General features: G+C 39.6%; 1 long non-coding RNA gene across 1 annotated transcript in view; it reads left to right on the top strand.

Annotated features, from left to right (window-relative positions):
- LOC124550618 overlaps positions 1 to 23,318 on the top strand; it is a 98,887-nt gene that overhangs the window by 42,085 nt on the left and 33,484 nt on the right. Inside the window, exon 3 of the long non-coding RNA XR_006967730.1 lies at positions 10,648 to 10,878. This is a non-coding gene — a long non-coding RNA (uncharacterized LOC124550618). The remainder of the gene's footprint in view (positions 1 to 10,647; positions 10,879 to 23,318) is intronic.

The raw sequence follows: 23,318 nt of genomic DNA, 5'->3' as shown, positions 1-23,318 counted from the left end.
ACTGCAGCAAGGCTGTTGGCGCAAGCTGTAATATAGGCTTTTCTAAAATTTCCAAATACATCACCCAATAACCAAACATCAGTTTTTAAATACAGATCATAATATTTCACCAAGGTCTTTAATATTCAATTTCTTTCCACACCAATAATTGTGCATGACTTTAGTTATGTCACACTGTTTCAAATAACTGTAAAAATCTTCCTTTGATGGAAGCTACTCTCATTAAATTTTTTCCAGTAATTCATGTAACCATATGGTCATACATCTCTTCTGATCACTAGATCGAATAGCTCTTCCAGTTAAAATTTTCTGATGTTTTTCTTTTAAACTCTCTTCATATTTGATGAAAGTTTGTCAAGTGAGGAAGCCATGAAAAAATGTGTCAATAAATCTCATCTTCAAAGTTTCTTTCTTCTTTCCAGAACTAATATACATATCTTCCTGGTTAGTGAGTGCAAGTTTTCCATTGGATTTATTGAAACAAATTTTGTGTGCTGTATCTGATGGAATACTTGCACTCATTAACCAGGAAAACTGTAAGCAGCTGGCACATTATTTTTCAACACTCCTTAATTGTCCAGAACCACCTTCGAGATTCCCTAAGGAAAGACCTACTTACACGCACCCTAAATCAGCAACAGTAACACAAGAAGGAATTTACAAACACATTATTAAATTAAAAAACAATAGAACATCTGGTGAAGATGGAATTATTACTGAACTACTGGAGACTCTAGGACCAAATTCTCTGAGAGTTACCCAAACCATTGCAGAAATTTTGGAGACAGAAAAATTCCACCAGGAAGGGAAATGTGCACTTATTCATCCATTGCAAAAAAAGGAGACAAATTTGATGTAAGTAATTATCGAGGCATATCCCTACTTCAGGTCACATGTTTTCCTTTTTAGTTAGATTTTTTATTATATCAAATACATTCATTAACATTATAAATATGCTGTTATATACACAGGGCCAAATTGTCATAAAAAATTTATTGATTGTATAAAAAAACATGTAGAAGGAATTGGAAGAAATTATGCAGGTCCTACAAGGTGTGCAATAAAAAATTCATGTGCAAAAACACTAAAATTATGCACTATGATGCAGTAGTAATACCTGAAGTCCTGTATGCCAATAGACAATAGTCCTGTAAGTCCACATAAAAGGTGATCTTGAAAACTACTAAAAGAAGAATGTAAAATCATCAGAAAGATACTAGGGCCAAAGAAAACAGAAGAATGCTGTAGACCACAATTTCATCAAACAACTGAGAAATTGTCCAACCTTGCAGCAGACATTATGTGAAGGAGATTAAAATCTAACACACATGTCTCTAGGCTTCCCAAAAGAAGACTTATGCAAAAAATTCTAAAATACATAGAAGGATTTAAAACTATAGCCCGGATACAAGAGTCCGAAAAGGACCTACAAAAGGTACACATAAATTATTCAGATATTTTGTAAATAAAGGTATTTAAGCAGAATGCTGACAGATGCGAAGTTAAGTCAGAAAACGAAGCTCTGAAGAAAACAGGAACAAAATGGAGAGAGAAATGGAAGAGAGACCACGGAGAAAAAATGAGAGCAGTGTGGAAAAAAAGAAAAAAGAATCAAAAACCTTTGCGTGATCCTACAGGGTATAACTAAAAGATACTACTACTACTACTAATAATAATAATAATAATAATAATAAATGAATTTTCATTACTTGCTATTAATTCAACGTTTTTATTATCATAAGCAAGTTCTATCACAAACAAATGACAATCATGTTCTGATAAATTATGTAAATAAATTGGTATCAAACTAGGATGTTTTAACTGTAAATTAGAATTATTACATAATGAATATATATATATATATATATATATATATATATATATATATATATATATATATTCTGGTTAAGCGATGATAATAACGAACTTTCCTATTATTTCTCATATAATGACATCCAAACAATGTACACGTTTTCGATATTTCTTTACTAGATTGTTCTTCAGGAGATAATGGTATCATTTCTTCAATTTGAGTGTAATTTCTTCAAATTTCTTCAACATGTTTTTTTATACAATCAATAAATTTTTATGACAATTTGGCCCTGTGTACACAATAGCATATTTATAATGTTCATTAATGTATTTGATATAAAAAAATCAACTCAGTACGATTTTTGATATTTCATTGTATATGAATTTTCTGGATTTAGTTAGCAGTAGATCATTTTTTCAATGTACTGTCAAAACCTGCATAAATAAGAAATAGGGCTTCCTGTGTGTTTTGATAATTTCCAAAGCTTACATATGAACCCTTCTGTGGTGATTCAACTTTGTTACTGAGTAATTTGGTGTGTGACTGCCTAATTTGTCTTTACTAATGAAGTGGAGTAAACACATATTACAAATAAATTTGGATGTTTTATGTTTTGAGATTTCAGCTGAAAAGAATCATGAAAAAACCTTTAATCCAACAATAATGTTAGTTTTGATTGATTTTAAAATGTAAAAAGTTTACATGTTTTTCTTTCTTACTTTTTGTAATTTTTAATGGATACACTTGATATTGTTCATCAAGTAAATAAGCATTAATAAATACCATTAATTCTACTCTGAATTTTTGGAATGTTATCAACCACCATAGGAAATTCAAAATTTTCTGGTTTCCGATCAAGATAAAGGCCAATACTTTTCAATATCTTGTAACCCTTTGTGGATCTTTATTTACAGGATATAATACGGATTTTAGATACCGCAAAAAACATTTTTCATCACTATTTTTTACATCAATAGAAGCTGCTTTTTCATTTATTTTTCTGGTAATTCGAGTAAGGTGATCCTGTCAATGGAACAAATCTGTTAATTCCTGATCCTCATGCTTAAAAATTAGATAATTTTATTGAAATTGCTCGCTCTTCATACTCGAATTTTTTAATCAAATCCTTCACTATTATGAAATACAGGTTCGTGTTTTTTGTCCAAATTTCTGAACCTTATCATTTGTCAGCAATCTGTACTCACAAATTAATTAACATTTGCTTTGAAAACCATTAAACAGTTTTAAATTTTCTTTAACTACATTCACAAATTTTGCTTTTTCCATGATCACGCTGAACTGAATGTATATTATTTTCCAAAGTTATAGTTTGCAATCTGCTTTTAAATGCTGTATCAACTAGATGATCTCTAATTGTTTCTTTCCTCTCAAATACAATATTATAAAACGGAAATATTTCTTTCAGTGGTTTAGGTTCATTATTTGAAAAGTTTCGTCATCACCTCTGATTTTACGAAATCGTAAATGTTTCCAAGGCTTTTTAAAATATAATAATGTCCAATAATAAGTGTAATTATATCAGCTTTTCTAAGTTTATAATATCTCTGCAAATTATTCCTTCTATAATAGTCATTGAATTGAGTAACTGTGAATTCCGCAATCTGATAGAGATACAAGACATTAGACTTTTGAATAATGAGTTTCGTTTTCATTTAATTTTTATGCTTGTTTGTCAATAAATGTTTTTCAAGACCACTTAAATTATCTCTTTTCCTCATTAACACACCTTTTTTCTTTTTAGCTTATCTTCTTTTTGACAAATCTTTCATTTATTTGAGAGCTTGTCCCTTGATGTGGAATTTAAGTAAAAATAACTAATTTCTTGACAACCTATACATTTTTGTTGAATTATCACATTCATCATTTTCCATGGATAACAATATTTTAGAATTCTCCCCACACGAAATTTATTTTAAATGTTTGTCACAATATTCAGATGTAATATTTTTTCCACACACACATGAGACACTTTAACAGATCTGTTTCTTTGATGGTTTCTGATAGGTTGTTTACGCACATGTGAATGTTTATCCTTTGTATAGTCATGTTTGTGACAGTTATCAATTGACTTCTTCCCTTCACAAATTTTACACTTCTTGGATATAAACACTTCCATTTATTGAGTAACTTTTCATCATTTTAATTTAAATTATTATTTAATAAATACAATTGAAACTTATAAGTAGTTACATTTGTTAATGAATAATTCAAAAATGTATAAATTAAAAAAGCATCATTATGTTATTGAAGAAACAAAAATTAGAGAACATTTTGAGAAATAATCTGGAAAATTTAAATATGAATATGTAGCAATTATTCATGAAGAGAATGTGAGACAATATAAGAAACATATTGAATATTGCACAAAATAACTGAACAATTGTTTCCACCACAGTAAAACTGTTTATGATTTAGTGGGTTCTTTCATAAGAGGATCAAATATAATTTCCACCCAAGAGAAATTAGAAGATTAAGAAAAAGGATCTAACTTCACGGCCTACCGATTGAGTACTTCAAGGATTAGCTTCATTTTCACATTACAAAACAAAATTCATATTAAAAAATGTATCTTCTTTCATGTTGCTGCAGACTAGATTATGTATAGATAAAATATATATGCTCTCAATTTTATTTCTATGAATACCATTTCTACTATGTATTTTTTATTTCATTTACGAGTTTTTAATACAATACACAGTTCATGAAAAAGAAAATCTGATCTATAAAGACACAGACTTAAGGAAATTAGTGAAATATAGCTAAACATTTTCATCTAATATATTTGTATTCTTGTAAATGGAGTCAGTGACAGTTGAAGCAGTCTGTAGACAATCTCCAGTTCCCAGTACCTCAACGACCATAACATCTATTATGACTGAGTGAGGCAGCACAGTGGCTAGCACACTGTACTTACATTCAGGAGGATGATGATTGAATGCTGTGTTCAGCCATCCTGATTTAGGTTTCACATGAATTCCCTAAATCGCTCCAGGCAAATGTCAGGATGGTTCCTTCTGAAGGGCACAGCCAACTTTCTTCCCCATTCTTCCCTAATTGGATGACACCAATCACCTCACTGTCTGGTCTCCTCCCACAAAACAACCCAACCCATCTATTATGAATGTATTTTAATTTATTAAAAAAAACAGTTATCAGCTGAATTTAGAAAATCGGTTTAAATGCATTTGGTTTCCATCGTTTGAAGAGAAAAATGTACTAGTTACAAATGAAATTTTACTGTTTTTATATGGAATTCTAGAGGGATCCATTTATCCATATGGAAATTTTAAACAGATGGAAAAGATTTATATTAATTTTCTTAGAGTCAACGAAATATCACACACAGAAACTATATATGACGATTATTTGGCTCTACAGTATGAATTTGTTGAACACAAATGCAAATATCAAGAACTAATCATCTTTTTCAAAAGAAATGTATTTTATTAGCTGTTCAAAGTTTTAAAGATTTGGTAATGATGTTCAAAACAAAACAATGTAAACAAGTAAAAAATATTACATATCCTTAGAAAAAATTTTAACAAATTAAAAGTGGGGTAAATCAGAACATCAGTGGTGTCTGTTGCAGGATTCTAATATGAGTCGTTTACGAATTATCGTGTTTTGGAAGTTTCCCACGCTGCTTCTTGGACAAGACTTGTGGTAGCACACACTAAAGAACAATACAAATGCATTTGCTAGTTACATGGATTCAGGCCAGTAACGAGGCATTTAGCCATCACAGCTTGTTTTCAAAATGACCACCAGCAGCAGCAATACATGAGTCCAGTATGGGACGACTGGTATACGTATGCCAGCATTTCAGCAGAGAAGTCTGAGCAGTCTGCAGTATTATGTCATTGCATATCATTGGGTGTAGCTGGTATGTCATCGTAACAGCGTCTTTCAGCTTTCCCCATGGACAAAGTCTACAGGTGTCAGAACTGGGGAATGGGAAACAATTCATGAAGACATGCTGTACTACTTCTATCACTATGGGCTGGACAACCATCACCAGAAGTTCCTCCTATCCTGCAGAGGAACGTGTTCTAACATTCGTGGAAGATGGTCTGTTAAGAGGCTGCGATACTTGTGTGCGTTCAGTGTTCTGTCTATGAAGAATGGGCCTATGAGTTGATGATTCACTACCCCACATTACTCGTTTACTCTCCATGGACACTGATGTACCACCTGACAAAGCCAATGGGGATTACCACTAGACCAATAGCGGATGCTTCGGTGGTTTACCTGGTCATGATTGGTAAATGTGGCTTCAACACTAAATAAGATAATTTGGAGTGCCCTGTCTTAATGCCCATGTACAAGAGCTAACACGATTCTCATAATCGTCTCCATGCAACTCCTGATGGAGACTGATGTGGTAGGCATGGGACCAATGTAGGTGGAGAATGCCTAGGACACTTTCCCGACACTAATTTGCAGATTAACTGCAGCAGCAGCAAGAACGTTAATTTCCCTGTCTTCTGCCATCATTCGTTTCCTCCTGTTACGTTTCCTAGCTGTTATGCTACCTCCTTCACGTAAGTGGTTGAAGAGGTTGATAAATAATTGCCGAGGTGATTGTCGTCTATCTGGGATATCTTGCTGCATACACAATACAAGATCGAACTGCATTCTTCCTACACTTTCCATAGATGATGAACATTTCGGTTTTTTCTGCATTAGTAAATACCATCGTCCATTCACGACCTACTGCATGGGCTGCCACACCTACACGACTAATGAGTAACAGTGCACTGAAGGAACACACAACCACAATGTAAACAAAGATGACATTGTACCTACCAACTACGCAGGTTGAATGTGTTGGTGCGGAAACTTTTCCGAATACAATATCTACTGAGATGACAAATGTCATCGGATAGTAATATATCCAGTATACCTACTACAGTAGTATTGTCTTCTCAAATTATGTTGGTGGAGCTGTCGTTTGTACTGAGGTGAGTCATGTGAAAAGTTTTCCGAAGTGATTATGGCCACACGATGGGATTTAACATAGTCCGAATGTGGAGTGGTAGTTGGAGTTTGACGCATGGGACATTCCATTTCGGAAATCGTTAGGGAATTCAATATTCCAAGATCCATAGTGTCAAGAGTGTGCCGAGAATGCCAGATTTTGGGCATTACCTCTTACCATAGACAATGCAGTGCCAGACGGCCGAGAGCAGCGGCGTTTGTGTAGAGTTGTCAGTGTTCGCAGACAAGCAACATCGCATTAAATAACCACATGAACGTACGACATGGGACGTACGACGAAGGTATGGGTTAGGACAGTGCGGCGAAATTTTGTGTTAAGTGGTACGGCAGCAGATAAACGGCACGAGCGCCTTTGCTAATAGCACAACATCACCTGCAGTGCCTCTTCTGGCCTCATGACCTTAGCGGATGGATTGTAGATGACTAAAAAATCGTGGTCAGATGAGTTCAGATTTGAGTTGGGTAGAGCTGATAGCAGGACTCGAGTGTGGCGCAGACTCCATAGAGCCATGGATCCAATTTGTCAACAAGACAATGTGCAAGCTGGTGGTCACTCCATGATGGTGTGGGCTATGCTTACATTCAACAGAGTTGGTCCTCTTGTCCAACTGAAGCGATTATTGACTCGAAATGTTTATCTTCTGCTACTTGGAGACTATTTTCAGCCATTTGTGGACTTCACGTTCCAAAACAGCAATGGAATTTTTATGGATGACAATGTGCCATACCACTGGGCCACAGTAGTTCGAGACTGACCTGAAGAACGTTCTGGACTGCTGAAATGAACCGTTTGGCAACCCGTATCAGCAAGCATGATTCCCATCGATCATTTATGGGACATCATGGAGAGGTCAGTTCGTTCATGGAATTCTGCACTGGATAGTCTTGCGCAATTATGGACAGCTATAGCAGCAGAAAATGTTCAAATGTGTGTGAATTTCTAAGGAACCAAACTGCTGAGGTCATCGGTTCCTAAACTTACACACTACTTAAACTAACTTATGCTAAGAACAACACACACATCTATGCCCGATGGAGGACTCGAACCTCTGGCGGGAGGGGCCGCACAGTCAGTGACATGGCGCGTTTAATCGCGCGACCACTCAGCACGGCTATAGCGGCAGCATGGCTCAATATTTCTGCAAGGGGCTTCCGACGAATCGTTTAGTCCGAGCCACATCGAGTTGCTGCGAGTGAGGCCAAATAGAATATTTGACTTGTGTCACCTCAGTGTGTAATCTCACCAGACAAAATATTAGTTACTGCTAAACAGATCAATACAACCATCATTTAATTGTATGTAATTCCGCTTCTGAACTTGATGACTGCCTAGATTCGGTTAGGACGTGACTCCACAAGTTCATGCAGGCATGCCACCTCCAGGTTAAGCCACCCAATGAGGATTCCATCTGGTAGGTCCTCTATATTGCGTTGATGCTGAAGTCAGCATTTCACCTGCTGCTCCAGCCTTTGCCACAGATTTTCTATGGGTTTCATTTCTGGTGATTTTGCGGACTACTCGGGATGTAGTTGGGTTGGTGGAGTGACGAGGAAAGCAGCCGCATGTTCTAGCAGCCCAGTGAACTTTGCTGTAGTCGTTTTTGTGTGCCTGTGTGAGCAAACGTCGTCTTTTATGTGACTGTAGGAGGATACAGGATAACTTGTTGTGATTAGAGGCAGCTTGCTCTAAATGGGGGTAAATCTTAGGTAATGCAGAGGAGTAGGAAAAGCGTATCAGTAATGTTAGAACAATGTGCGCTGCTTGACATGGTCATGTCACGTCTACTAAATATCTAGGCATGCCTTTCCAAAGCGATATGATGTGCAACAGTATTGTAAGGTCGGTTGTAGGGGAGGCGAACCCTAAGGTTCCGTTTTATAGGAAGCATTTTGCGGAAATGTATTTCATCCATTGAACAGACCGTGAAGAGAATACTTGGGCGACCCACACTTGAGAACTGCTCGAGTGTTTGAGAGCCCCGCCATGTTGGACTGAAAGAAGATACTGAAACATTTGAGAGAGGTGCTGTAGGATTTGTCACCAGCAACTAACGTTGCCCCACAAAATTATTTAAAGATGCCAACCTTTGGATTAATCAGTTTCCACAACAGAATATTCACTGATAAGACAAAACATTGTGACCACTGCCCTCCGCGACGTTCGATGTCATCTGGAGCCCTTGCGATCACGTGACGCGTTAGCAAAAGAATGTAAACGGAGCAGACACCGACATGGGATCACCCTAGTGAAGATATGGGCTGCAAATCTGGAAAACCATTGATATACGCGAAATGATAAAGGGCAGATTAGTATTACGCAGAGCCTGTGAACTAGTACCTCAAAAACGGCGAAGTTGGTTGAATGTTCACGTGCTACAACCGTGAGGATCTATGGAAAGACGTAGGACAGTGAAACTACCACCAGACGCTAAATGGTTGGACCTACACCACTCTTCAAAGAACGTGGGGTTCGGAGAGTTCTCTACTCCATAATATAGGATAGACGGTGAACTGTAGAATGTCTGCGGAAAGAGAACAAAACTGGTGCACGCACGAGTGTTTCGGAGCACACCGCTCATCAACCACACCTACGAGTTCACATGTTGACCAAACGACATCGTCAATTGTGATTGCAGTGAGCTCGGGACCATCAGGCTTCGACCGTCGATCAATGGAAACGTGTCTGCTCTCTGGGTGAATCACATTCTTGCTACTCTAGGTCGAGGGTCATCTCCAAAAACGCCGTCATCGAAGGGAACGGCGGCTCGAAACATGCAGCGCGCCACGCGCGCAGGATAGTGGGAGCAGTATTATGCTATGGGAGATATTCTCTTGTTCTTGAATTGGACCTGTGGTAGTAATGGAAGACACGCTGACAGCTGCGAACCGCCTGCATTCCTTCATATTTAATGTCTTCGACGAAGGCGATGTCATCTTCTAGCACTATAATTGTCCGTGTCTCGGAACTAGAATCCTGCTACAGTGGTTTGAGGACCATTACAGTGAACCCACATTGATGTCTCGGCGACCAAATTCACCTGATGTAAATCCTATTGAACTCACCTAGATTACTATCGGGCGCAATCACTGCGTATCCATATCAATGGGTCGTTGTTACGCGAATTCTGTGACCTGTGCGTAGAAATCTAACGCCACATACGTGTAAAAACCTGCTAACTAACTGTCGTATCCATGATACGCAGACTCAGATATGTATTTCGTTTCAAAGAGGGATAAACAAGCTAGTAAGCATGTGGTCATAAAAGTTTCGCCTCATCGGTAAGACACTTCATTCGACTATGACCTGGTAATGCTTGTAGTACTTACTGAAAGGTGCATATTTCTGTCAGTCCTCTGAGAAGTTTCGTTTCCAAAAGCGTGCTGGGAGAAACTGGCTTTCCTTTGGGAATCACACGCCCTTGCAAACAGGTGGCTTGGGCCAGTGAAGCGTCTTAGCTAGATAAAGGAAAGGCTGATCCGTTACCTCCAGGCTGGAGAAAAGTATCTGTTTCCCAGAAGCTGGATTACTAACATTGGTGTTCACAATAGCGATCACCACTAGCCGATTGAAGCAGCCAGGAACTGATATGCAGTAGTTTACAAGTTTAATCAAGTTTTCAATTTTTGCCACGAATTAAACTTTGGCTCTCATACTGTTGATGTTACATAGGGAATTTCACCAGTATCTGTAATTTGCGCTAGTTGATTTGATAAACAGAGACCAGTGTTTCGTGGCCTATTGTCCCCCCCCCCCCCTACCTCCCGTCGCCCGTAGATGGAGACTAGCACTGACGAGAACCACGTTGTTTTTACAGAAGATGGTATTCTGGCCATGGATGTAGAGCAAGTTCCTGCTGCAGCTGACCTCCAAAGGACGTGGTCTGTTCATGTTCGTCAAAATTATGCAGAACTTGGCCATGCAGTGCATCGCCATAAGGTCGGCAGCCACAGAGGACGGACTTACCAAACCACACCAGTGCCTGATGGAAGCTCTGGTCAATCCAGGCGGGCAGACTCCAATGCCACTCGACGAGATTCAGGGCAAGGTGAGTTACAGCCAGAGACAGAGATCTCCAGTTTCTTATTGTTTTCCTCTTTCTGCTAAATCTCTACTACCTTGTCCCTTTCCACTTCACCCACATCTGTAGTATCCTCCTCCTCTTCATCCCTATTCCTCTTCTCCTTCCTTCTGCCTGTTTTTCCCACCTCTTTCCTTATGCTTCTTCAGTTTCTCCCTCTTCTATACTTCCACCTCCTTTTCCTCATCTGCACTTCTCCTCTTCCTCATCACTACATCATTTCTACTTCGCCTACATTCTTGCTCCACCACCTCATCCAAATCTTCCACATCCTGGTCATCATCCACCACTTTATTCCACATTACTTTCCCCACACATGAGCTTCTACTCCGTTTTCATCCCCTTTCCCTCATCCACATTACTGTTTCTCTTCCATCACTTTATCCAACTCATATTTCCTGTTCTTCTTCATTTTCCCTCCACCGCTTCATCCAAATCTTCCTTTTCCTGTTGATCTTTTATTTTCTCATGCCACTTCACTTCTTCAGCTCCTACTTCTGCTCCACTTACATCTCAATTTTCCTCAACTTCACCTCTCTTCCTCCTCCCTCACTTCATCCTTATCCCTCTCCTAGTGCTACTGCTCTTTCATTTTCCTCAGACATTTAACCAAATGTTCCTCAACCTGCCCACACACCTCTATCTTATTCCCCTCAGCTTTGTCCTCACATTGATCCTTCATCTTCTTGTTTTCCATTCTGTGTTCTTTTGCTTCTTTGTTTCTTCTTCCCATTCTTTTTAATCTTTGGTGTTGGGTATCATCTTTCTTTGCCTCTTTCTATGTCTTTTCTTTCAGCCTGTTTTCACATAATACTGCCTTCCTCAAGCTTTTTTCTCATCCTTTTTTGCTTCATTTTGTTTCTTTACCCACATTATCTTTCCTCCTACCCTCCTCTTCTTCCCTCTCCCAGTTTTTTCTTCCTTTTTTCCTACTCCTCTTTTCCTTCATTCCCATAGTTATATTTCTCTACTGCCTGTTAATCGGTTCATTATTCTTTCTTCTCCCACTTCTTTTCTTATCTTTTTTCTTCTTCTTGTTCCTTCTTGTTCTTCTATTCTTATTCTATACCATTTACACATTTATTCCCTCTCCCCGTATCTTTACACTTCTCCTGGTTTTTCGTCTCATATTTCATTACCCCTCCTAACACTTTTCTCTATGTTGTGCTGCTAATTCGCTGCATCCTTGTTTTCCTCCCTACTCTTTTCCCTTATAGCTCTCCATCTTGCCATTATTCTCCATTTTTCGTAGACAAAAAATATTCTCTTTCAAACTAAATGGGCAGTTTGAAAGATTTTCGGCTTGGCAATGTCTGTTTTTAAAGTAAAAAACACATTAATTTTTTATGTTGCTCACAATTATCCCTCCCTGCAGTGTGAGAAAGTTTCCCTTTGATCTAGTAACATAGACTTTATCAGTGAAACACTTATGACAAGAACAACCAACATTTAAGCAGAAAAACTCTTTATTTTGTCAAGATAGGTGTTTATTGTAGTGAACATCACTTGTCAGTGATCATAAAATGTTTATTCATTGGAAGGTACATAAAAAGGGTAACCTCAAGTACTTCTTGATTGACAGTTCTTCTGCTCTACCGAAAATATTACGTAGCATAGCTTAAAAAGCCTCACGTCTTTCCAGTGCTTGAAATTTGCCCATTTTGAGCACATGAAATGATGACTATGATTTAACAACGCTATTAATTGGTTCAATGTCATTTGGCTGCATATGAACAAATGGTTCTCATGTAGAATGTGCAAATTAAAATCCAAACTAATGCATAAGCAACGCTTAGTCTAGGCCTACATAAGGCAATGTCATTGTATTCATGAAACAGATAAAGTGCTTTACTTTCTCAACTAGCGTGACATATTTAGTATAGCTTTTAAGTGATCTATAGATGCATGAACAACTAACCAACTAGCTGTTTCTTGAACAAAATGTAATTATGGTAATAGAACAAAATTACCAGTAAAATGCTCCTTTGAAGAATATCCAAAATACACAATCACAAAACTTTTCAAACCGAAGACGCAGGTTTAAGAAAGAAGATATTGCTAAATGGAAAATCTCTTCCACAACTACAATGGAGTTTATAGTTGCATTGTTAGCATATCAGTTCTTAATTGTTGGCATTAACATGGTATACTCTCTGTGAGATGGGTCAAAACCTTCAGTTTAGTCCAGAAGTTTAGTCGTGATAATGAATACTGAACACACTCTGTTTTTCGCATGTCTGTCCTGTTTGTACTTGAGGTTAGGTTGAGGAACCAGCTCACACAGGCAGCGCTTCAACTTAATTTTAATATTGCTGGTAGTCTTCTTGCAGACTTACCTGCTTACTGTGTTACAGGAACACTCTGTGACGACCCTCCCCTCTGTTATTACGAAAAACGATATTAATTGTTCGAATTTCAAACATATCTAATGAATTTCACGTTTTTAGCTATTGAAACGTTACTAAAGTGCAGCTAATAGATCACTGAGAAAGAAGATAGTGCTGTGATAAATTATATTTTACTCATCTGTTTCTTGTGGCTCCTCACTGAAAATGTGGCTCACTTAGAAACATGGCTTTGTGTCCATGAAGTGTGAACTAGGTTCGATTATTTCATTTAGAACACTGAGTATGCTTCTGTTGATATATTTATGTTATTTTAATTAACTTTAGTACAAAATCTTCAACTTAAAATTGTTTAGGAATATGCAAGAACTACAATCACATCACTTCTGACATATAGGAACAGACTCTACAACAGATTCCAACAATCATTTTACAACAGCACAAATCAGACTCGAATTATTAACGAATACCAAAACATTTTAGGTCATAAAGAACAAAGATATCAATACGACCGAAGACGCTAATTTTACAGTAAACGGAGTTGCTGTTTACATATCGACTTTTAATGGTCATAGAAAGTCAAACATAGGAAATAATCTACTTTACAAAAGTTTTCAAACTGTTATCCATGCTAAATTATATAAATAACAATAGTCACAATAGCATTTATTAATTCTGAATATCTTTGTACAATTTAGAAGGATAGAATTACTATAAATCGGAAAAAGTCTGTGTATCGTGTGATCTGGTTGCGTTAGTGTACTCCGAGAATTGGTACATCTTGAGTACTCCAATTCTTTGTGTGAATCGTCAAGTACAAAACATAACAAAAATGAGCTATTGATCAGTTGTGTGCAACATCCTGACTGTTTGCTTTCCTCTTGTGACATTTTCATTACATCAAAATGATGAAGAGAATTTAAATCTGTGACACAAGCTGTTTAGCCTACTGACAAGAAGAAAATCAAATATGTAATGAGACAATTTACTGTGGAGATCCACTGACAAATTTTTCCTTGGAAAATGGTATTCTGACACCATATCGTAAAGAACCAACACGGAAAGAACTAGAATCAGAACATGCCTTCCCTAAGCGATCTAGGTGAAGATTTGGAGTTTATGGAACTTTTATCTTGATACAAAACAAGAGTTTAACGTCACTCATACTAATAACATTCTTTTAAGTGACATTTCCTGTGCCACATGGGTCTCGAAAAATAAGTATTTGAACACTGAGTGTCCCAGAAAATGGTTTACGGAACAAATTTACAGCATGAGGGTAATACTAACCACACACAGCCCACTTTGCCGTATAATCTCGTCATCAGCGATAAAATCATACTGAGAAAGGTGACGACACATCCTGCACATAGCATTTGTTCATGTGGGACCAAGTTCCATACCTAATCACATTACTCGTCGTTTCAGGTTAGACCTTATTCTAAACTGGTGAAGTGAATTTGAATGGTAAGAACAGTTTGTCCTTTGAACTTTGGCTCTTAGAGAGTGTGCACACTTAAATAGCTGAAGTATGATAGGCTCAGCCGCTTTGTAGACCTCTGCAATGTCTGCCCCCGTCTGTCGCTGATTCCTCCACCACGAATTTCGTCACCCTGACGACGTTACACTAGGGTATAACTTGCAGTTTCTTTCGTCATTACTTAAATTAGCATTTGATACAGTTTCAAACATCTCTAATATGTTTCTAAAATGTCACACTTCCCTTCTTTGTTGTAATTTTACATTGCACTATGTTTGGTTCAACTCCCATCCAAGTCAAACGTATGAGTCCATTCACTTGCTTGAGGGGTGTCTTCGCTGGTTTACTGCATCTTACCAATTCTTTAGACTAGAATCGTAACCACCCAGAAATTTCTGGAAGATTCTCGAAGCCTATATAGTCCATACTTGTGGACACCTTTGCTATGTAAAAAATCTCAAAGGGTTCACATGGCTCTGAGCACTATTGGACTTAACATCTGATGTCAGCAGTCCCCTAGAAACTAGAACTACTTAAACCTAACCAACCTGAGGACATCACACACATCCATGCCCGAGGCAGGATTCGAACCTGCGATCGTAGCGGTCGCGCGGTTCAAGACTGAAGCGCCTAGAACTGCTCGGCCACACCGACCGGCCTAAAAAATCTCAGATACGACATTAGTTCATTGGGAGATAATTATGGGAAGGCAACTAACGCAGTGTAAGGAAATTGTAATATCGCAAAATGTGGTATAAACTCATGCAAAATTGGGTGCATGGACGATCATGTGAAACGACTGAGAAATTCGTTTTTGGATAGCGTGCCCTTGCAGGGACACATTGCCTTTTGTGGCTTCGTATTGGCTAGTATTCGAGGACAGAGACCCAAGACAACCTGACACAAAGGTTGGTGTCAGTCTAAGGATGAAGGTACATGGAGAAAGAGGTACATAGTATGAGAGTTCCTTATATCCTGTTTCAGTTGTGCGGAAATATTTTCGTGTGGCTTGTGATAAGCTGTGGTACACATTGCACATTTGCAAGTAATGAAAAGTTCTGTGGCATCCTTCAAAAATACGCATTGGCAATACGTCAACAGACTGTTAAAATTATTGCGACCCTCGATGCAGTCAAGGTCAGTGTTATCAGTGGACCTACGATATATTTTGCATAAGGGAAAGAGCTGTACACGACACAACATGAGTGGACAAAACGTTAGTAAAGTGTGGCTGAGGAGTACATGTTCTCTTAAAATGTCCACGTGAAACGTCTGGCTCTTATATACAGTCCATGTAATCACGTCTTCGGCTGTAGCACTGGTAGGAGAAGATGCAAAGAGCGCACCTACGTCATACTGTCGCATTGCTTAAGACAAGCATAAAAATTGGTTCTGGCGTAATTCTTTACAGCCTGTCGTTTCGTATATTTACTATAAATTAATTAACGTACTACTTCTCTCGTTTAACAATGATTACATAAACCTATTCACAAATAAGTACTCTTCATATACCTGTGCAGTGATAGTTTCATCTATTACATTAGAATAACAGTAACACAAATATGAATCGTTAGATATGGAATGGAGTGTGGATGTTAAGATTGTGCAAGGAGCAAATCGTGAAATCTCGAGTTGCCATACCTCAAGTTCTTCGATCCCATTCATAAAATATAGCTATTTGGAGGCTGCCATTTCTTGATCCAAACCTATCCCTATATGAGGGCACGGTTATGCTACAGCCTTGCCACTGGCTCCTCAGGCCAGTCACACCTCGCTGCTCGCCAGAAGCCTTGTTACATCTACGCTGAAGCCTCCCTACTCACTGCCCACCTGGAGTAATTACCCCGCAACTGTTCACATAGCTCACAGAGTCAAACACGGCACTGCTGGAGTGACGCGGAAGAAGCCCACCACGGCTCAAATTCCAGGCGACGTGGCGATACCCGCGGCGCGAAGTACAAACCATCTTCATATCATCCCCTGGTAGGGTCATAGCGAGCATCAATGGTGTGGTGTACATGGGCAGTTAAGACTCTGCAGGCTTATCTTACTGCCGCCAGCATCGAGCATTGAGTACCGAGGTTACAACTAAAACCCACCCTAAACATTGCTGGGTCCACAATAAATTAGACCTATTTCAACAGCAATACCCTTAATCTTAAACAGATTACCACGTCACCAGCGCACGTGCCAACTGTGGTGAACCTCAGATCGATAGTTGTAGTAATCAGTATCGCTGGTTCCGTTTTGAGTTATCAATCCACTGACTGGTTTCATGCAACCAACACATTCATCTTAGAGCAATAGTTGCAACCCAAGTTCTCATTTATTTGTTGGGCATATTCCAGTCTCCGTCTGGCCCTACAGTTTTTACCCCCTAGATTTCCATCCAGTTCTACAGAAGTTGTTATCTGATGTCTTCTGTCACACGAGCCAAGTACATTGCTGAGGTGGGGTGGCCTGCATGCGTCAACGATACAGGCAGTGATACTGTAGATGGAACCAAAACACAGGGGTATCTGTAGAGAGGTGATGCAATCATTGATTGATCTGGCATTGTAACGTTCGCAATCACGTCTTGCCGTTCTGGTACTGTGAACGTCTGAAAGCCATCGGAAACTGCAGTACCGCATGGTAAAATAATGATGGCATCCTTTTAAGTAAAATATTCCGCAGGTAAAATAATCCCACATTTCGATCTCCGAGCGGGGGCTACCCAGAAGGATGTCGTCATGAGGACAACAAAAGTGCCATTCTACTGATAGGAGGTGATATTAGATTCCTTAATCTGGTAGGTACGTTAAAATGTTTAAAAACGGAAATGGAGAGGCTGAAGTAAGCTATAGTGAGCAATAGTAAAGTTCAGTGACAGGACGCATAGGGCTTCTCATCACTTCAGTAAAGGACAAAAAATAAAAAAAGAAACAGAGGTAACGTAGGTGTAGGTTAACAATGAACAAGAAAACAAGAATTCAGGTAAGCTGCTATGGGCAACACAGTGAAGGCACTATCGTAGCCAAGATAATCACTAAGCCAACACTCGACGCAATAGCACAAGTTTGTATGCCATGTAGCTTTGCAGATGATGAAGACATGTATGGTGAATTAAAAGACTTAATGCAGATAGTTAAGAAAGAGGAAAATTTAACTGCAACAAATGATTAGAAGTCCGTAGTAGGAAAACAAGGAAAATAGTATGATAATGTGGACGGGGGAAAGGAGTGAAAGCGGAAACTGTTGGTACTATTATTAACAGACCACAATTTAATCCTCTCTGTCACTTGGTTTGAGAATCACAAAAATGGTCGTGTACGTGGAATACACCTGGAGACCCCAGAAGGTTTCGGGTTCATTATATAAGACAGAGACTTCAGAAGCAGATTTTAAACTGGATGATAGTTCGAAGCGCAGACATGGACTCTGACCAAAATTTATTGATTATGAAACGTAGATTACAGCTGAAACATTTGCAGAAACTTAGGAAAGTAAGGAAGTGGGGTTCAGACAAGTTGAATGTGTTGTGGGTTGGCAGGAGAGCCAACACCGGTTTTGAGAGGAAGCCGAAAGGCACGCGTTTTAGCTCACGCAGGCTGGCGTGAGGTCTGGAACAGGTCAAGGAAATTAGACTGTAGAAAAAACTGACGTAGCTGGTGGAATACTTAACTTTAATCCATAAATGGTGAACATCGCTCTTGAGGGTACATTATTCATAATCTCAGTAGTAACTGGTAATGGCGCCTTGCTAGGTCGTAGCAAATGATGTAGCTGAAGGCTATGCTAACTATCGCCTCGGCAAATGAGAGCGTATTTTGTCAGTGAACCATCGCTAGCAAAGTCGGTTGTACAACTGGGACAAGTGCTAGGAAATCTCTCTAGACCTGCCGTGTGGCGGCGCTCGGTCTGCAATCACTGATAGTGGCGACACGCGGGTACGACGTATACTAACGGACCGCGGCCGATTTAAAGGCTACCACCTAGCAAGTGTGGTGTCTGCCGGTGACACCACAGAAAGAAAGAGAAACTGACGAGAGTTTCAAAAGAAAACCAGGGAAACGAATACAGTAGAATGGGTAGCTTTGAATTGTGAAATAGTGAAGGCAGCAAGGATGAAATAGGCAAAAAAGCAACTCCTAGTAGAACCCTTGGTTATCTCGGAAGATATTGAATTTGACTGATGAAAGGACATATAATAAAAATGCAGCAAATGAAGTAAAAGAAAAGGAACATAAATGGCTAAAAATCGAGATTAATAGACAGTGCGAAATGCGTAAGCAGAAATGAGACGTGAACAAATGTAGGTACGTACAAAGCTATATAACTAGGAGAAAGATAGATATTGCCTAGAATAAAAAAAAGCCCTCTGGAGAAAAGGCAAGCAGTTGTTTATCAAGAGCTTAGATGCAAAACCAGTACCAAGGAAAGGTCGGTAAGCTGAATGATAGAAGGAATACATGAACGATTTATAAAAGGGAAATGAACCTGGTGCCAGTATTATAGAAAGAGAAGAAGACTTAGATGACGATGAGATGGGACATATGATACTGAGAAAAGAACTGGAAAGAGCAATAAAGAGATGAGGCAAAACAAGGGCTCTGGAGTAAACGACATTTCCTTAGAACTGCTCATGAATTTGGAAAGGGTAGCCATACCAAAAGTTTCATACGGAATCGATAACAGGGAAGAAAGGAAAGGGATAGGTGGGGATTGGTGATTCCCAGTTCCACAGGACACTGTGATAATACAGTGGCGGAAGCTGAAAATTGGTGCCAGACCAGGACTGACACCGGCATAACCTGCTGATCATGAGTGCTTCCGTCAACAACTTCAGAAATCCGGACACGGTCCCTGACAGACTGACATTTTCAAGTTATTGCCTGTTGTAGAGCATCAAACCAGTCTTTCTATTGAGAACTACAACAATAACAAAATCTGATGTCTTAACACTTGCCCTACGGCAAAATGTTCAAATGTGTGTGAAATCTTATGGGACTTAACTGCTAAGGTCATGAGTCCCTAAGCTTACACAGTACGTAACCTAAATTATCCTAAGGACAAATACACACACACCCATGCCCGAGGGAGGACTCGAACCTCTGTCGAGACTAGCCGCACAGTCCATGACTGCCCTATGGCCTGATGCCTTCTTGTCAATGTTTTCCTTATACTCCTTCGTCACCGATTCTGTGGGGAACATCACTATTTCTCCGCTGTCCCAGTCATTTTCATCATCTTTCTGTAGCACGTATTTCAAATGTTACGTTTCTCTTCTTTTTCTATTTTCCCCTCTGTCCATGACTCAATTCTATTTAATGCTGTTCTCCAAACGCATTTCCCAAAAATTTGTTCCTCTGATTAAGCCCGATGTTCGACACTGGTAGAATTCTTTAGTCCAGGAATACCGTCTGTGCTTGTATTGGTCTTGTAAGACCCCACCCGTTGCTTGTCCGATTTATGCGTGCGTTCGCCCCTGACAAACAACTTACAGAGAAATTGGGAGTGGAACTGTACGCAAAAATGGATAACGCTAGATTTAAATGTGGCCCTGTCAGTCCTAATTAATCTGCGGTGGTAGTGCTGACGATAAATCACGTCTATTTTTACTTCCAAACATGAACGATCACGAACACTTAGGGTGTTCCATGACATCAAACGCACACACAACAATAAAATAAAGCAAACGGGTGAATTTAGGATCAACTACTGAAAGTAAAGGCTCTACTGAATCACAATAATTTTAATATAACATCCAGATCAATGCTGAATAAAACACAATGAACAATTTGCAAATTATCCTCCTAGCTGGCATTGGCAGTAACTGTGTTAAAATCGGTCCAAAACGCGATCTCTTATAACATATATACGAAGAACCACTACACTCTGTGGAAACAGCAATTGCAATTGATCCAACTATTGAACGTTACTCGTAACACAGGCCGAAGCGGGAGCGATCTCACCGTAATATTCCTGTCGTAGCGGCGGTCTCCGACGGCGACGGTGCGGCCGTGCAGTCGGCGTGTGGCATCTCGGAAAGTACAATCCTACAGTATTCGAACACCACACTGCTGTCCGTAAACTTCTCTAATTGCGACAATGTTTGCGTCAGCAATGAGCTGGCGCGGCTAACGTCTTCTCAGAACGAAAGACCAAAAGGGGAGAGACTTGGCTAACGCCCTCTCACAAGGGAACCTCCCCATCGCACCCCCCTCAGATTTAGTTATAAGTTGGCACAGTGGATAGGCATTGAAAAACTGAACACAGATCAATTGAGAAAACAGGAAGAAGTTGTGTAGAACTGTGAAAAAATAATCAAAATATACAAACTGAGTAGTTCAAGGAAAGATAAGCAACATTAAGGACATTGAGAGCGCAGGAGCGCCGTAGTCTCGTGGTAACGTGAGCAGCTGCGGAACGAAAGGTCCTAGACTCAAATCTTCCATCAAGTGTAAATTTTAATTTTTTATTTTCAGTTTATGTGACAAACTCTTATGTTTTCATCACTTTTTTGGGAGTGATTATCACATCCACAAGAAAACCTAAATCGGGCAAGGTAGAAGAATCTTTTTACCCATTCGCCAAGTATACAGGTTAGGTGGGTCGACAACATATTCCTGTCATGTGACGCACATGCCGTTACCAGTGTCGTATAGAATATATCAGATGTGTTTTCCTGTGGAGGAATCGGTTGTCCTATGACCTTACGATCAAATGTTTTCTGTTCCCATTGGAGAGGCACGTCCTTTCGTCTACTAATCGCACGGTTTTGCAGTGCGGTCGCAAAACACAGACACTAAACTTATTACAGTGAACAGAGATGTCAATGAACGAACGGACAGATAATAACTATGCAAAAATAAAGAAAGTAAAATTTTCATGCGAGGGAAGACTTGAACCAAGGATCTCTCCTTCGGCAGCTGCTCAGGCTACCACGGGACCACGGCGCTTCTGAGCACATTTCGTCCATGATGTTGCTTATGTGGCCCATGGACTACTCAGTTTATATATTTTGCTTATTTTTTCACAGTTCCACACAACTTCTTCCTGTTTTCTCAATTGATCTGTGTTCAGTTTATCAAGGCCTATCCACTGTGCCAACTTATAACTAAATCTGAGGGGGGTGCGATGGGGAGGTTCCCTTGTCAGTACGAGAGCCCAGAACGAAAGACCTCTACCGAGAGTCGCTCTTCACCTTTGTTTTCTCACCTCAACTTTTACTGAGCGAATCACATCACTAGAAGCTCTCAAAATACCCAGTTTGCCAGTGCCGACCAATGTACGGCCTGGGAATAGAACTCTTTTTCACAAATCTTTTATTTCTACAAAATTTCACAAGTAAACTCCGCCCTCGCCGGCTGGGAAGAACCACAGCTGTGGGCAATAACACGTTTCCTGGAAGTTTTCCCCCAAGAGACCACTCGAGATTCCCCGTCGTAGGAAACACAGATTATTGCATTGAAAGTTTGTTATTCGGAACTCCTGGCCTGCCCCACTTGAGTTACTCGAAGGCGTAAAATTAGTGGGACATAGGCGAGAGCACGCACGAGATTTGTCTCGCGTACTGCCTTTCTGTAAAATCTTATAATTGCAAAATCGCGGAATTCTCGCGTGCCGATGCGTTTCCACATAGATTGCCTACACCGTACTTTAGAGTATTACTCCAACAAAACCTAAAGTGTCACGTTAAATGGACTCACGTAAGGTGCAAGGCCATTGCCACCTTACAGTCCTCTTTTGGTGTCCTGCTTACTTCGTCCGTCATGTGTTATTTTGTTTCTTTCACTCAATCTTTCCCTTCATCACCAATACTCATGTTACTTTTATGGCTAATCTCATTTGTGCTACTACTTATTACTTGTCTTTCCTCAGTTTACCATCAATCAGTACTCTGTACTGACTAGAATGTTCATTTCATTCCGAGCACATTCCATCCTTATCGCTCCCTCTTGGTTCTTGCGGATAATGTATGCTAACCGTTTTTCCTTATTCTTTGATGATCCACGAATACGTAACAGGCGAGGATTTGGGGAATTCTTGTAATTTTCGCGCAGCTACGGCTAGAAGGTAATAGTTAAGGAACCGATTGACACATCGGATGGCAGCCACATGCAATGTTATTTAGCAAACGATTCTGTGAGGCAGGTAAAACACCGCTCGCAGGCGAGAAGGCGCGGCTCGGCGGGCTCTGTATGCATGTGCGAAGTAATCAGAGCACCACAGGACACTGATGTGCTGTGAAGAACCCATATGCTTCAGTTACAACAGCAGCTAGTGACCAGTGTATAGGGACCAAAGCGGGTATGAAAGGTGAAGTTGTAATTATTAAAGAGCACTCTACTTGTCCCATACAGAGGAATTACGTCAGAGGCGTATGGAAAAGTATTAATATGCGGGCCCGGAGGCTCAAAGCAAGCAGTTCTGTCTGCTTCTATAACCGGAGAGAATGACGATTGTTTAAGTTGCATGCCAACCACGACGACCTTCTGATGATGGGTATCAGTGGACAACTGGCCCGCTGAAACTACCACCAACCTCCAATGCTTGGACACGCCATAACGTGGGCAGGGCGTGCCACACTGTGGAGCTTC

Source organism: Schistocerca americana, chromosome 9, assembly GCF_021461395.2.
Source record: "Schistocerca americana isolate TAMUIC-IGC-003095 chromosome 9, iqSchAmer2.1, whole genome shotgun sequence".
Classification (NCBI taxonomy): domain Eukaryota; kingdom Metazoa; phylum Arthropoda; class Insecta; order Orthoptera; family Acrididae; genus Schistocerca; species Schistocerca americana.
Note: the sequence above shows the minus strand (reverse complement) of the source record. Positions and strands in the feature narration are given on the sequence as shown.